Here is a 15,132-nt window from a genome sequence, read left to right as displayed (position 1 = left end):
TTATTTAACGAATCTCAATTATGGGGCAGGATACGTTCTGTTCGATTTATGGATCGATTGCGACAGAACGCGTGAACAGTTTCGCAGCGAGAGGCTTAGGCTAAGGGTTGGAGTCAATACTCAGAATATAATTGTGTGTTGTTGTTGTTGTGTGTTCTTTCACGTCGAAACTAGGGGCCTATTTATAGGGAAGAGTTCGTGGAAAGATAGAATTGCAGAGTTCTAATCCACAAAGAATTAGGAAAAGAGACGTACCCAGGTATTTTCAGCGCCCAGGCCTGGGCGCCAAAGATTTTGGCGCCCAGAGCCAGGCGTTGAAAATAGGGTCTGGGCAGTTTTGTTTAGTCAGATTCGGATTCCTAAAATCCGTAGAGTTTGAGATTAATTTGAGTCTTTTAGCGCGTATCAATTTTATGACGGAATGCGTCTGGGCCCGTTACGAACCCTAGGTTCGTTAGGATTTTAATTAATACGTAACTCCTATTTCCGAATCCTATTAGGAATAGGATTCTCGCGGTTTTCTATCTCATTTAGGATTTATGTTGGAGTGCAACGCCTAATTCTGACAGGTTTCTATATTTTATGATTTGCCACTTTTAGACGCTACCTTTTACGGCAGTTACTATTTTTAGCAGGTTTCCATAAATGGCAGGTTTCGGGTGAAATGAAATGGGGAATCGAGATTCGTTTATTTTGTAGGAGATGCGTTGTCAAGTGGGGATTTACGTTTTCATCATCGAACCTTTCCCTTGCGGGAACGGGGACAAAAGTAGGTGTCTACAGTTAGCCCCCACTTTGACTGAGTGTTGGAGTAAGACGATGGTCAAAGTATTGGACGGAGTGCGTCACACAAGCCATGGTGTATGTGACCTGTTTTGCAAGGGTCTCACGAGCCCCCGAGTGATAACATTTGACTTAAGGGTCATCACTTGAAGTGTCGACATATCCCTCACGTGTCATTGGGATTTGTCAACTGATAGTATAGAAACTTCCTCACTTTGTCATTGGAAGAATCTAAAGGTGCGTAGAAACTCCCTCACTTTGTCATTGGGAGTAGCTACAGATGTTTTCGAAATTAAAGCTGTAAAGTGTAATTGGGCCTGGCCAAGCCCAATCACGAGGTAAAACGTTTTTTTTTTAAAGATTCTCATTTTCAGGGCTAGCTAAACGAGAAAACCCCCTTGTTTTTATAGGACGTAAAACGAAGGAAAATCCAGCACATCGTTCTTTTTTGGAAAAACGGAAAACCAATCCTTTAATTTTTGGAAAAAGGGAAAACCGAAAAAGGTTATCGCTGCAGCGACTAAGGACCTGCGCGGTTAGTGACGCAGACCCCGCCCGCTGAAGGTGGGCGAGCCTGTCCGCTGAGGGTGGACGCCCCGTCCGATAGAAGTGGACGAATCTGTTTTGATGTTTTGAAAATAAGGACCTACGCGGTTTGTGACGTAGACCCCGCCGGCTGAAGATGGCGAACCTGTCCGCTGAGGGTGGACGCCCCGTCCAATAGAAGTGGACGAATCTATTTTGAAATTTATTTTGCTTTTTTGAAAATAAGGACCTACGTGGTTTGCGCCGTAGACCCCGCCGGCTGTGTTAGGTTATGATACATATGACAATTCATAAATCATGCGAAAAAAACCATAAAGCCAGGAAAGCATATTATTTACACATAATCATTTAGCATAGTTTAGATGCATACTCTTTGTTGCGTGCCTTCCCTAGCTGCGCCCGAACCGAACAAGAACAAGTCTTTAGGACTCCAAGTGTCGTCCCTCCGTAGATAGTCCACAGCACGTCCAGATCCGCCTTAAGATTGACCAACTAGAATCGCCCTTAAGGTACTACTTATTTTCCGCTAAATGGGCAAGAGTGATGGCTGATTTTTCTGCTTAAAAATCCTAGCTTTGAATACTTGAAAACTTGTATTTAAATAATGACCCTAGACCCTTATTTATAGAGGTATGGAAAAGGAATTGTAATCCTACTAGGATGTGGATTTGTCAATTAGAACTTTATTAGGACTCTAAATAACAAAGCAAATCTAATAAGATTAGGATTTTAATCTTCGCACGAATCCTAATAGAATTAGGATTTCCCGCACACGCATCGTACAAGCCGTGCACCCGCGCAGGCCTTGCGGCCCACGACAAGCGCACAGCCCATGTGCGGTGCTGCGTGCGCGCGCGCCCTTGGCTGGGCCTGGCCTTGCGCTGGGCCTGGTCCAGGCGTGCGTTGCTGCGTGCGCGCGCGCCCTTGGCTAGGCCTGGCCTTGCGCTGGGCCTGGTCGAGGCGTGCGTTGCTGCGTGCGGCTCGCTGGGCGATGGCCTGGCTTCGTGCTGGGCCTTCGTCTAGCGGGCCTCGTCCGATGCTAATTCGTACGATATGCTTCCGATTAAATTCCCGATTCCGGAATTCATTTCCAATACGAACAACATTTAATATTTCCGATTCCAAAATTAATTTCGATTCCGATAATATTTCCGATTCTGACAATATTTCCGTTTCCGGCAATATTTCCGATTCCGGCAATATTTCCATTTCCGATAATATTTTCCGATACGTACCATGTTTCCGTTTCCGGCAACGTCTATGACTTGGATAATATTTATATTTCCGATACGATCCATATTTCCGTTTCCGGCAATATCATCGTTTCCGGAGTATTCATTTCTTGCCTGTGACGATCTCAGCTCCCACTGAAACCAAGATCCGTCGATTCCGAATATCCATAGATGGAGTATTTAAATACTTGATCCGTTTACGTACTATTTGTGTGACCCTACGGGTTCAGTCAAGAGTAAGTTGTGGATTAATATCATTAATTCCACTTGAACTGAAGCGGCCTCTAGCTAGGCATTCAGCTCACTTGATCTCACTGAATTGTTAACTTGTTAATTAATACTGAACCGCATTTATTAGACTTAACATAGAATGCATACTTGGACCAAGGGCATTATTTCCTTCAGTCTCCCACTTGTCCTTAGGGACAAGTGTGCATTTCCTAATTCCTTTGTCGCTCGATGCTTGCTCTTGAACATAAGGTAAGAGTTGTCATCCTTATTATGTCCATAGGTGTTCCTCGGTTTCAGAGTTCAACTGATCAAATAAACAGATAATCGTAGCCTATGATTCATCCGAGCACGGCCATGCATTTCACAGTTTCTAGCTCTCCGAGTGGCCTTGTACAACTTTTAAGCATCTCATCCCGATTTATGGGAGGACAATCCCAATCTTGCGATCTTGAGATTAGACTTCGTTTGATAGGTGATTACCTGAGCGTTGCCTTTATAGCCTCCTTTTACGGTGCGACGGTTGGTCAACATCAAAGCAACCAGTTCTCAAACAAGTAATCTCAAATCACTCAGGTATTGAGGATTTAGTGTCTAATAATTTTAATGAAATTTACTTATGACATATTTTCATCTCTTACAGTAAAGTTTCATAGGTCTTGCCCGATACTAGTCTTCCCAAAGTAAGTATCTATGCAAATGATTATGACATTGCCATGTCCACATAGTTCAAGAAACAGAACTACTAGTCATCTTGCATTCTAATCGTCTAACGTTTTCTATGCGTCCAATTTTATAGAAAACTCCGACTAGGGACCATTTTCAACCTTTGACATTCAAGTTCACTTGATAGACATTTCTTAGTCACAGGACTGGTCCTGACAGTCTATCTTGAATATATCGTCAAATTGAAGGGACTCATCATTTAATAAACCACTAATTAAATGGAAAAATGAATTCTTTTCATTTGTTGTGAATGATTAACCAATAATGTTTTACAAAGATTTAAACTCTAAAACTTTAAAACATTAAACAGGGACATCAAAGCCATTCTCCAATATGCTTGATTCCCATAGCTGCAGTGTGCGAGTTGTGCTTCGCCTGCGGCAGAGGTTTAGTTAATGGATCTGATATGTTGTCATCAGTTCCAATCTTGTTTATCTCGACTTCTTTTCTTTCAACGAACTCTCGTAGAAGGTGAAATCTACGAAGTACATGCTTGACTCTCTGGTGGTGTCTAGGCTCCTTTGCCTGTGCAATAGCTCCGTTATTATCACAATACAGGGCTATTGGTCCTTTAATGGAGGGGACTACACCAAGTTCACCTATGAACTTCCTTAGCCATATAGCTTCCTTTGCTGCTTCATGTGCAGCAATGTACTCCGCTTCAGTTGTAGAATCCGCAATGGTGCTTTGCTTAGCACTTTTCCAGCTTACTGCACCTCCGTTGAGGCAGAAGACAAACCCAGACTGTGATCTGAAATCATCTTTGTCGGTTTGGAAACTTGCGTCCGTATAGCCTTTAACAATTAATTCATCATCTCCACCATAGACCAGGAAGTCATCTTTGTGCCTTTTCAGGTACTTCAGAATATTCTTGGCAGCAGTCCAATGCGCCTCTCCTGGGTCTGACTGGTATCTGCTCGTAGCACTGAGTGCGTACGCAACATCCGGGCGTGTACATATCATAGCATACATTATTGAACCAATCAATGATGCATATGGAATCCCATTCATTCGTCTACGCTCATCAAGTGTTTTCGGGCACTGAGTCTTGCTTAGAGTTATTCCATGAGACATGGGTAGGTAGCCTCGCTTGGAGTCCGCCATCTTGAACCTATCAAGCACCTTATTGATATAAGTGCTTTGACTAAGTCCAATCATCCTTTTAGATCTATCTCTGTAAATCTTGATGCCCAATATGTACTGTGCTTCTCCTAGATCTTTCATCGAAAAACATTTCCCAAGCCAAATCTTGACAGAGTTCAACATAGGAATGTCATTTCCGATAAGTAATATGTCGTCGACATATAATACTAGGAAAGCAATTTTGCTCCCACTGACCTTCTTGTATACACAAGATTCGTCTGTGTTCTTGATGAAACCAAAGTCACTGACTGCTTCATCAAAACGTATATTCCAGCTCCTGGATGCCTGCTTCAATCCGTAGATTGACTTCTTTAGCTTGCATACCTTTTTAGCATTCTTTAGATCCTCAAAACCTTCAGGCTGTGTCATAAACACAGTTTCTGTTAAAACGCCGTTTAAGAAAGCAGTTTTGACATCCATCTGCCATATTTCGTAATCGTAATATGCAGCGATTGCTAACATTATCCGAATAGACTTTAGCATTGCAACTGGTGAAAAGGTTTCATCGTAATCCACACCGTGGACTTGCCTGTAACCTTTTGCAACCAATCTAGCTTTGAAAACTTCAAGTTTCCCATCCTTGTCCTTTTTCAGTTTGAAAACCCATTTGCTTCCAATGGCTTGGTAGCCATCTGGCAAATCGACCAAATCCCATACTTGGTTTTCAGACATGGAGTCTAATTCAGATTGCATGGCTTCCTGCCATTGCTTGGAGCTAGGGCTCGTCATAGCTTGTTTGTAAGTCGCAGGTTCATCACTTTCAAGTAATAGAACGTCATAGCTCTCGTTCGTCAAAATACCTAAGTACCTTTCTGGTTGAGATCTATATCTTTGCGATCTACGCGGGGTAACATTTCTAGATTGATCATGATTCTCACCAGATTCTTCTAAAGATCTCTGAGTTTCATCCTGAATGTCATCTTGAGCATTCTCTAGAGTTTGTTGTTCGACTCGAATTTCTTCGAGGTCTACTTTTCTCCCACTTGTCATTTTGGAAATGTGATCTTTCTCCAAAAAGACACCATCTCGAGCAACAAACACCTTGTTCTCAGATGTATTGTAGAAGTAATACCCCTTTGTTTCCTTTGGATAGCCCACAAGGACACATTTGTCAGATTTTGGATGTAGTTTGTCTGAAATTAATCGTTTGACGTATACTTCACATCCCCAAATCTTAAGAAAAGACACATTTGGAGGCTTTCCAAACCATAATTCATATGGAGTCTTTTCGACAGCTTTAGACGGAGCTCTATTTATAGTGAGTGCAGCTGCATTTAGTGCATGTCCCCGAAATTCTAATGGAAGTTTGGCCTGACCCATCATTGACCTGGCCATCTCTAGCAAGGTTATGTTCCTCCATTCCGACACACCGTTCCATTGAGGTGTTCCAGGAGGAGTCAATTCTGATAGAATTCCACATTCTTTCAGATGGTCATCAAATTCATAGCTCAGATATTTACCGCCTCTATCAGACCGCAGTGCCTTAATCTTCTTGCCTAATTGATTCTCTACTTCACTCTGAAATTCCTTGAATTTGTCAAAGGATTCAGACTTATGCTTCATTAGGTAGACATAACCATATCTACTGAAGTCATCAGTGAAAGTGATAAAGTAGCTGAAACCACCTCTAGCATTTGTACTCATTGGTCCACATACATCTGTATGGATTAAACCCAATAGTTCACTTGCTCTTTCTCCAACTTTAGAGAAAGGTTGCTTTGTCATTTTGCCAAGTAAACATGATTCGCATTTACCATAATCCTCTAAGTCAAATGGTTCTAGAATTCCTTCCTTTTGAAGTCTTTCTAAGCGTTTCAAGTTTATATGGCCTAATCGACAATGCCACAGATAGGTGAGATCTGAATCATCCTTTTTGGCCTTTTTGGTATTTATGTTATATACTTGTTTGTCGTGATCTAATAAATAAAGTCCATTGACTAATCTAGCAGATCCATAAAACATCTCTTTAAAATAAAACGAACAACTATTGTCTTTTATTAAAAAGGAAAATCCCTTATCATCTAAGCAAGAAACTGAAATGATGTTTTTAGTAAGACTTGGAACATGGAAACATTCTTCCAGTTCCAAAACTAGCCCGGAGGGCAACGACAAATAGTAAGTTCCTACAGCTAATGCAGCAATCCGTGCTCCATTTCCCACTCGTAGGTCGACTTCACCCTTGCTTAACTTTCTACTTCTTCTTAGTCCCTGTGGATTGGAACATAAGTGTGAGCCACAACCTGTATCTAATACCCAAGAAGTTGAATTAGCAAGTATACAGTCTATAACGAAAATACCTGAAGATGGAACGACTGTTCCGTTCTTCTGATCTTCCTTTAGCTTCAAGCAATCTCTCTTCCAATGCCCCTTCTTCTTGCAGTAGAAGCATTCGGATTCAGAAGTGGGTTGAATGACCTTCCTCTTTACGATTTGGCGCCAGTTTGCTTAGTTGGCCTGGCCTTGTTGCCACCTTTCTTAGCATTCCTCTTCTTTCCAGATTTCTTGAACTTGCCCCCACGCACCATAAGCACATCCTGCTTATCATTTTTGAGCGTCTTTTCAGCGGTCTTCAGCATACCGTGAAGCTCAGTGAGCGTTTTGTCCAGACTATTCATACTGTAGTTCAGCTTGAACTGGTCATACCCGCTATGAAGAGAATGGAGGATGGTGTCTATAGCCATTTCCTGAGAAAATTGCTGATCCAGCCGACTCATATTCTCAATGAGTCCAATCATTTTGAGAACATGTGGACTTACGGGCTCGCCTTTCTTAAGCTTGGTCTCAAGAATTTGCCTATGAGTCTCGAATCTTTCGACTCGAGCCAGATCTTGGAACATGTTCTTCAACTCACTGATGATTGTGAAAGCATCTGAGTTGATGAACGTTTTCTGCAGATCTGCACTCATGGTGGCGAGCATTAGACATTTCACATCCTTGTTGGCATCAATCCAACGATTGAGGGCTGCCTGAGTGACCCTGTCGCCTGTGGCTTCGGGCATCGCCTCTTCTAGGACATACTCCTTTCCTTCCTGCATAAGAACTATTTGCAAGTTCCTTTGCCAGTCAAGGAAGTTTTTCCCGTTCAACTTCTCCTTTTCGAGAATTGATCGAATGTTGAATGAATTGTTGTTTGCCATATTTAAAACTACAATTGAAAAGAATAAACAAATAAATAACCATTCACAGTTTCTCTTAATAAACTTAAATTCTAGCATTCATGCATAATTCAATGTTCATTAAGCATTTTATTCAAGTTATGTGTTCCGGCAGGTGTGAATAAAATGATTCCAAGATCCTAAAATCATTGAAGAACTAAGCACAGTTTGTCGACTTAATCCTAAAACATCTTAGGTAAGCAAAAGCCTTTTGCTAATAGTCTAGAAACTATTCTTGGTTGATAGGTACGTCTAAGAACTTATTAGGTAAACCTATCGATTTTGCCACGACATAAAAGGACTCCTTACTTATATCGTTGAGTTTCACCAAAACTAACATGTACTCACAATTATTTGTGTACCTTGCCCCTTTAGGACCAATAAGTAACACCTCGCTGAGCGAAAACTATTACTAGATTGATGTAAAGGATATCCAAGCAAGTGTATATTTTGGCATGGCACCTTTTAACTCAATTTTTAAGTTTGGAACTTAAGGCTCTTACTATGTTGGTTAGATTTTAAGTGAACTAAAATCCTTAATCATGCAACATAATCAAGCTTTTGATCTCATGCATTTTAAGACATATTTAAAAGCAATAAATAACTTAAAACATGCATAAGATAAATGTGATCTAGTATGGCCCGACTTCATCTTGAAGCTTTAACTTCAAAGTCCGTCTTGAAAATCTCCGTGGGAGGCACCATTTTCTTCAAATAGAATAAGCTATAATTAAAACTAATTACAACTATTTGATGGTACGCAGACCATATTTGAATTGAAAAACGACTTTGGTACTTTAGACCAATTACATTCAAATTAATGGTACGCAGACCATATTTTCAATCCTATTTGGGCCATACTAGTCACTTCATAACCTGCAAAACAGTACATATACAATATATACCATTCACCCATTCATTATCATGAATGGCCCACATAGCTGGTTAGTAAAACACATTATGCATCACATAAACATTTGCAGCAATTAATCAAGGGCACCAATAATCTACAAATTATTCAGTCCTTATTAATTCTAATCAAGTTGTTTAACCTTAAAGGATTTGTAGACCTAATCAAGAGTATATGACTAAAAAGGGCTCCCACTTAAACCAATAAATTCATATGCTTTACTAATTTTAAACATAAAATTGTATTTCTAGTCTAACCGGAAACATACAAATTTAATTAAAATTTAAAGCTCATATAAATTTATAATTGAATCCAAAAAGTTTAATTTAATTTCAGTCGTATTTAAATTAATTCATGATTTTAATTTTAGTAAAATAATTAGAATAAATAAAATTTATTATAATTACAATATTCAAAATTAAAATCCAAGAAAATAATTTAAATTATTAATTTTAAAATTAATTAAAATTACGTAAACTGAAAATTTCAAATTAAAATTTCAAAACGATCTAATCGTAACGCAACAACCCCACGCAACGCACGCCCATGGGCCACACGCACACAGCCATCGCTGGCCATGTGCGCGCAGCCCATGCGCTGCGTCGCATCGCTGCTGCTCACCATCGCAAGGCATCACGCGAGCTGGTGCTCGCTGCGCGCGCCAGGGCTCGACGCACGAGCATGCTGCCGCAGCCCATCGCTGGGCGCAGCGCTCGTCGCACGCACAACAAGCACTCGCACGCCATCGCTGGGCGCAGCGCTCGTCGCATGTCGCAACAAGCACTCGCACGCTATCGCTGGGCGCAGCGCTCGTCGCATGTCGCAACAAGCACTCGCACGCCATCGCTGGGCGCAGCGCTCGTTGCACGCACAACAACGCTCACTGCGCGCGAGCGATCGATGCTGGGCGTAGCACTCGTGGCACGCGAGCTTGCGCTCGCTGCGCGCGAGGCTCCGCACGCTTGCGCGAGGCAGTGCGCGCTGTGGCGCAGCTCGCTTGCTGCCCACACGCGACTGCTCGTGCCTTGCTCTCGCCCTCGCCCATTGCACACAGCCCACGACACAAGGCAGGGCTGCTGCCTTGTGCTCGTGCACCATGGCCTTGCTCATTGCTTTCGTGCCGCATGGGCGACGAGCTCCCTTGCTCGTCGTCACATGCCCGCACTATACAACACCCCTTAAGGGTAACACGTAGCGTCCATTGCTTTGTGCGTGCAAGTTATATGAGCGAATCGCATAAAATTTTAAAATTTATATTCAAAATTAATGACAAATTAATAAATAATATTAATTTCATAATTTTAGGGCGAAAAATCGAAAATTTATTATTCAATTGATTTCCGATTAACATGGATTCAAGTCTAGGTCATAAAAATTTAAAATTTAACATAAATTTACAATTTTTATGGTGGTTTTTAATCATAGGTATCTAATTAAATTATAACTAATTATGAAAATCAAATTAATTCTAAATTATTCCAATTTTCAACAAATTAATCATAATTACAAATTAGATTGCATAATTAACAAGGTTAGGCATTCAAACTTGTTAAACATATACAGTAGGTCAATCAAAAATTCAAGATTTATCAACAAGAATCGCAAATATTTAATTTAACATCTTAAATTTACGAAATTTTGCATTCGAAAAACTAAAACCTCCGAAAAGTCATAGTTAGGCTTCGAATTTGAGAATTCTGGGTTCGGCCGAAAAACATTATTTTTGTCAAAATTTTAGAATGCCTTTTACATGCGGAATTGACACAAAAATCACTCGATTTGGATGAGTAACGAAGAAACTGCCGAAAAACTGCGTACGTATAATTAAATAAACGCAATTTGCAATTAATTAACAATTACGAAAATTAATCACCCCTTTTAATTCTTGCAAATTTGTAATATTTAACCATGTTCATGCAATTTAGATTATGAAAATAATAAGAGGCTCGTGATACCACTGTTAGGTTATGATACATATGACAATTCATAAATCATGCGGAAAAAACCATAAAGCCAGGAAAGCATATTATTTACACATAATCATTTAGCATAGTTTAGATGCATACTCTTCGTTGCGTGCCTTCCCTAGCTGCGCCCGAACCGAACAAGAACAAGTCTTTAGGACTCCAAGTGTCGTCCCTCCGTAGATAGTCCACAGCACGTCCGGATCCGCCTTAAGATTGACCAACTAGAATCGCCCTTAAGGTACTACTTATTTTCGGCTAAATGGGCAAGAGTTATGGCTGATTTTTCTGCTTAAAAAATCCTAGCTTTGAATACTTGAAAACTTGTGTATAAATAATGACCCTAGGCCCTTATTTATAGAGGTATGGAAAAGGAATTGTAATCCTACTAGGATGTGGATTTGTTAATTAGAACTTTATTAGGACTCTAAATAACAAAGCAAATCTAATAAGATTAGGATTTTAATCTTCGCACGAATCCTAATAGAATTAGGATTTCCCGCACACGCATCGTACAAGCCGTGCACCCGCGCAGGCCTTGCGGCCCACGACAAGCGCACAGCCCATGTGCGGTGCTGCGTGCGCGCGCGCCCTTGGCTGGGCCTGGCCTTGCGCTGGGCCTGGTCCAGGCGTGCGTTGCTGCGTGCGCGCGCGCCCTTGGCTGGGCTTGGCCTTGCGCTGGGCCTGGTCCAGGCGTGCGTTGCTGCGTGCGGCTCGCTGGGCGATGGCCTGGCTTCGTGCTGGGCCTTCGTCTAGCGGGCCTCGTCCGATGCTAATTCGTACGATACGCTTCCGATTAAATTCCCGATTCCGGAATTCATTTCCGATACGAACAACATTTAATATTTCCGATTCCGGAATTAATTTCCGATTCCGATAATATTTCCGATTCTGACAATATTTCCGTTTCCGGCAATATTTCAGATTCCGGCAATATTTCGATTTCCGATAATATTTTCCGATACGTACCATGTTTCCGTTTCCGGCAACATCTACGACTTGGATAATATTTATATTTCCGATACGATCCATATTTCCGTTTCCGGCAATATCATCGTTTCCGGAGTATTCATTTCTTGCCTGTGACGATCTCAGCTCCCACTGAAACCAAGATCCGTCGATTCCGAATATCCATAGATGGAGTATTTAATGCCATTAAATACTTGATCCGTTTACGTACTATTTGTGTGACCCTATGGGTTCAGTCAAGAGTAAGTTGTGGATTAATATCATTAATTCCACTTGAACTGAAGCGGCCTCTAGCTAGGCATTCAGCTCACTTGATCTCACTGAATTATTAACTTGTTAATTAATACTGAACCGCATTTATTAGACTTAACATAGAATTCATACTTGGACCAAGGGCATTATTTCCTTCAAAAACATATATAAATCAAGGGAGACTAAAATATACTCCAGTTATGTTAAGTCGAATTAAGTGTCCTTAGGTTCATTTGTGGATAGTTGGGATCGAAAATGGTATTTTTGGCCATAAATGACCTATATCGACCCATAGGCGTCCATAACGAACTTGAAATGAGTTCATAAACATATAATTAATCGTATGAATCATGAAAAACGTTTATAGTGTGGAAATAGGTTCGTTTGTTGGTAGGTGGGATCGAAAATGCCATTATTTCCCATAAATGACCTATATCGACCCAAATGACCCATAGGCGTGCATAATGAACTTGAAATTAGTCTTATAAACATATAACTAATCATATGAATCATGAAAAATGTGTAGAATTTGAATATAAGTTCGTTTGTTGATAGTTGGGATCGAAAATACCATTTTTGGCCATAAATGACCTATATCGACCCAAATGGCCCATAGGCGTGCATAACGAACTTGAAATGAGTTTCATAAACATATAACTAATCATATGAATCATTAAAAAGGTTTAGAATTTGAATATAAGTTCATTTGTTCGTAGTTAGGATCGAAAATGCCATTTTTGACCATAAATGACCTATATCGACTCAAATGACCCATAGGCGTGCATAACGAACTTGAAATGAGTCATATAATCATATAACTAATCATATGAATCATGAAAACGTTTAGAATATGGAAATAGGTTCTTTTGTTGGTAATTGAGATCAAAATGCCATTTTTGGCCATAAATGACCTATATCGACCCAAATGACCTTTAGGCATGCATAACGAACTTGAAATGAGTCTTATAATCATATAAATAATCATATAAATCATGAAAAAGGTTTAGAATGTGGATATAAGTTCGTTTGTTGGTAGTTGGGATCGAAAATGCCATTTTTGGCCATAAATGACCTATATCGACCCAAATGACCCTTAGGCGTGCATAACGAACTTGAAATGAGTCTTATAATCATATGACTAATCATATAAATCACGAAAAACGTTTAGAATATAGAAATAGGTTGGTTTGTTGGTAGTTGGGTTCGAAAATGCCATTTTTTGCCGTAAATCAACTATATCGACCCAAATGACCCATAGGCGTGCATAACAAACTTAAAATGGGTCTTATAAACATATAACTAATCATATGAATCATGAAAAACGTTTAGAATATGGAAATAGGTTCGTTTGTTGGTAGTTGGGATCGAAAATGCCATTTTTGGCCATAAATGACCTATATCGACCCAAATGACCCTTAGGCGTGCATAACGAACTTGAAATGAGTCTTATAATCATATGACTAATCATATAAATCACGAAAAACGTTTAGAATATAGAAATAGGTTCGTTTGTTGGTAGTTGGGTTCGAAAATGCCATTTTTTGCCGTAAATCAACTATATCGACCCAAATGACCCATAGGCGTGCATAACGAACTTAAAATGGGTCTTATAAACATATAACTAATCATATGAATCATGAAAAACGTTTAGAATATGGAAATAGGTTCGTTTGTTGGTAGTTGGGATCGAAAATGCCATTTTTGGCCATAAATGACCTATATCGACCCAAATGACCCTTAGGCTTGCATAACGAACTTGAAATGAGTCTTGTAAACATATAACTAATCATATGAATCATGAAAAACGGTTAGATTGTGGAAAGAGGTTCGTTTGTTGGTAGTTGGGATCGAAAATTTCATTTTTGGCCGTAAATGACCTATAACGACCCAAATGACCCATAGGCGTGCATAACGAACTTAAAATGAGTCTTATAAACATATAACTAATCATATGAATCATGAAAAAGGTTTAGAATGTGGATATAGGTTCGTTTGTTAGTAGTTGGGATCGAAAATGCCATTTTTGGCCATATATGACCTATATCGACCCAAATGACCCTTAGGCTTGCATAACGAACTTGAAATGAGTTTCATAAACATATAACTAATCATATGAATCATGAAAAAGGGTTAGAATGTGGAAATAGGTTTGTTTCTTAATGGCCTATATCGACCCAAATGACCCTTAGGCTTGCATAACGAACTTGAAATGAGTTTCATAAACATATAACTATTCATATGAATCATGAAAAAGGGTTAGAATGTGGAAATAGGTTCGTTTGTTGGTAGTTGGGATCGAAAATGCCATTTTTGGCCATAAAAGATCTATATCGACCCCAAATGACCCATAAGCGTGCATAACGAAGTTGAAATGAGTCTTATAAACATATAACTAATCATATGAATCATGAAAAAGTTATTTAGGTTCATTTGTTGATATTTGGGATCGAAAATGCCATTTTTGGCCAAATATGATCTATATCGAGCTAAGTGAGCCTTAGATGTGCATAAAGAACTTGAAATGAATCTTAGTACACTCAGAAAGTTGTTTTCGCGACCAATATAATTTCTGTTTTCTCATATGAAACTTAATTTAATTTATTGGTTTGCATGTACGTTGTTCTTTTAAAGGTTTTCACAACTCCAAGGGAGGGGCCCTTTACCAAAGAGGAGTTGGATGAAGTTCGAGACAAGTGGGCTATTTATTTCAATGATTGTGAACTACCCTCTGTGTAATAAATAGAGCAGGCTTGTAGTTATCCGTGACTCTTACATTATTTTGTTATTTATCGATTTAATTAATTACATTTGAATTAATTCGGTAATATTATTGGAAATTTGAAATTTATATCATTTTTTAGGAATGTCAAGTTGATGTTTGGTGAAACAGTATTCTATAGATTATAATCCAGAATTTTATATTGCAAAATATCAGGAATTATATTGCAGATTTTTTTTTTTTTTTAAAAAAAAAAAACTCAAAAGTTGCGCTTGTTTGCAACAAGAGCAACTTATGTGAAGCTTATAAGTTGCCCTTGTATGCAACAAGAGCAACTTATAAGTTTCACATAAGTTGCCCTTGTTGCAAACAAGGGCAACTTATAAGATTATAAGTCGCCCTTGTTAAGGGCAACTTTTGATAATTTCACAAAAGTGACCCCCCCCCCATATGTTGCCCTTATAATTGGCAACTTATAAGCCTATTTTAAGGGCAACTTATGATA

The sequence above is a fragment of the Spinacia oleracea genome, chromosome 6, assembly GCF_020520425.1.
Source record: "Spinacia oleracea cultivar Varoflay chromosome 6, BTI_SOV_V1, whole genome shotgun sequence".
Classification (NCBI taxonomy): Eukaryota; Viridiplantae; Streptophyta; class Magnoliopsida; order Caryophyllales; family Amaranthaceae; genus Spinacia; species Spinacia oleracea.
This window is presented reverse-complemented; position numbering follows the sequence as displayed.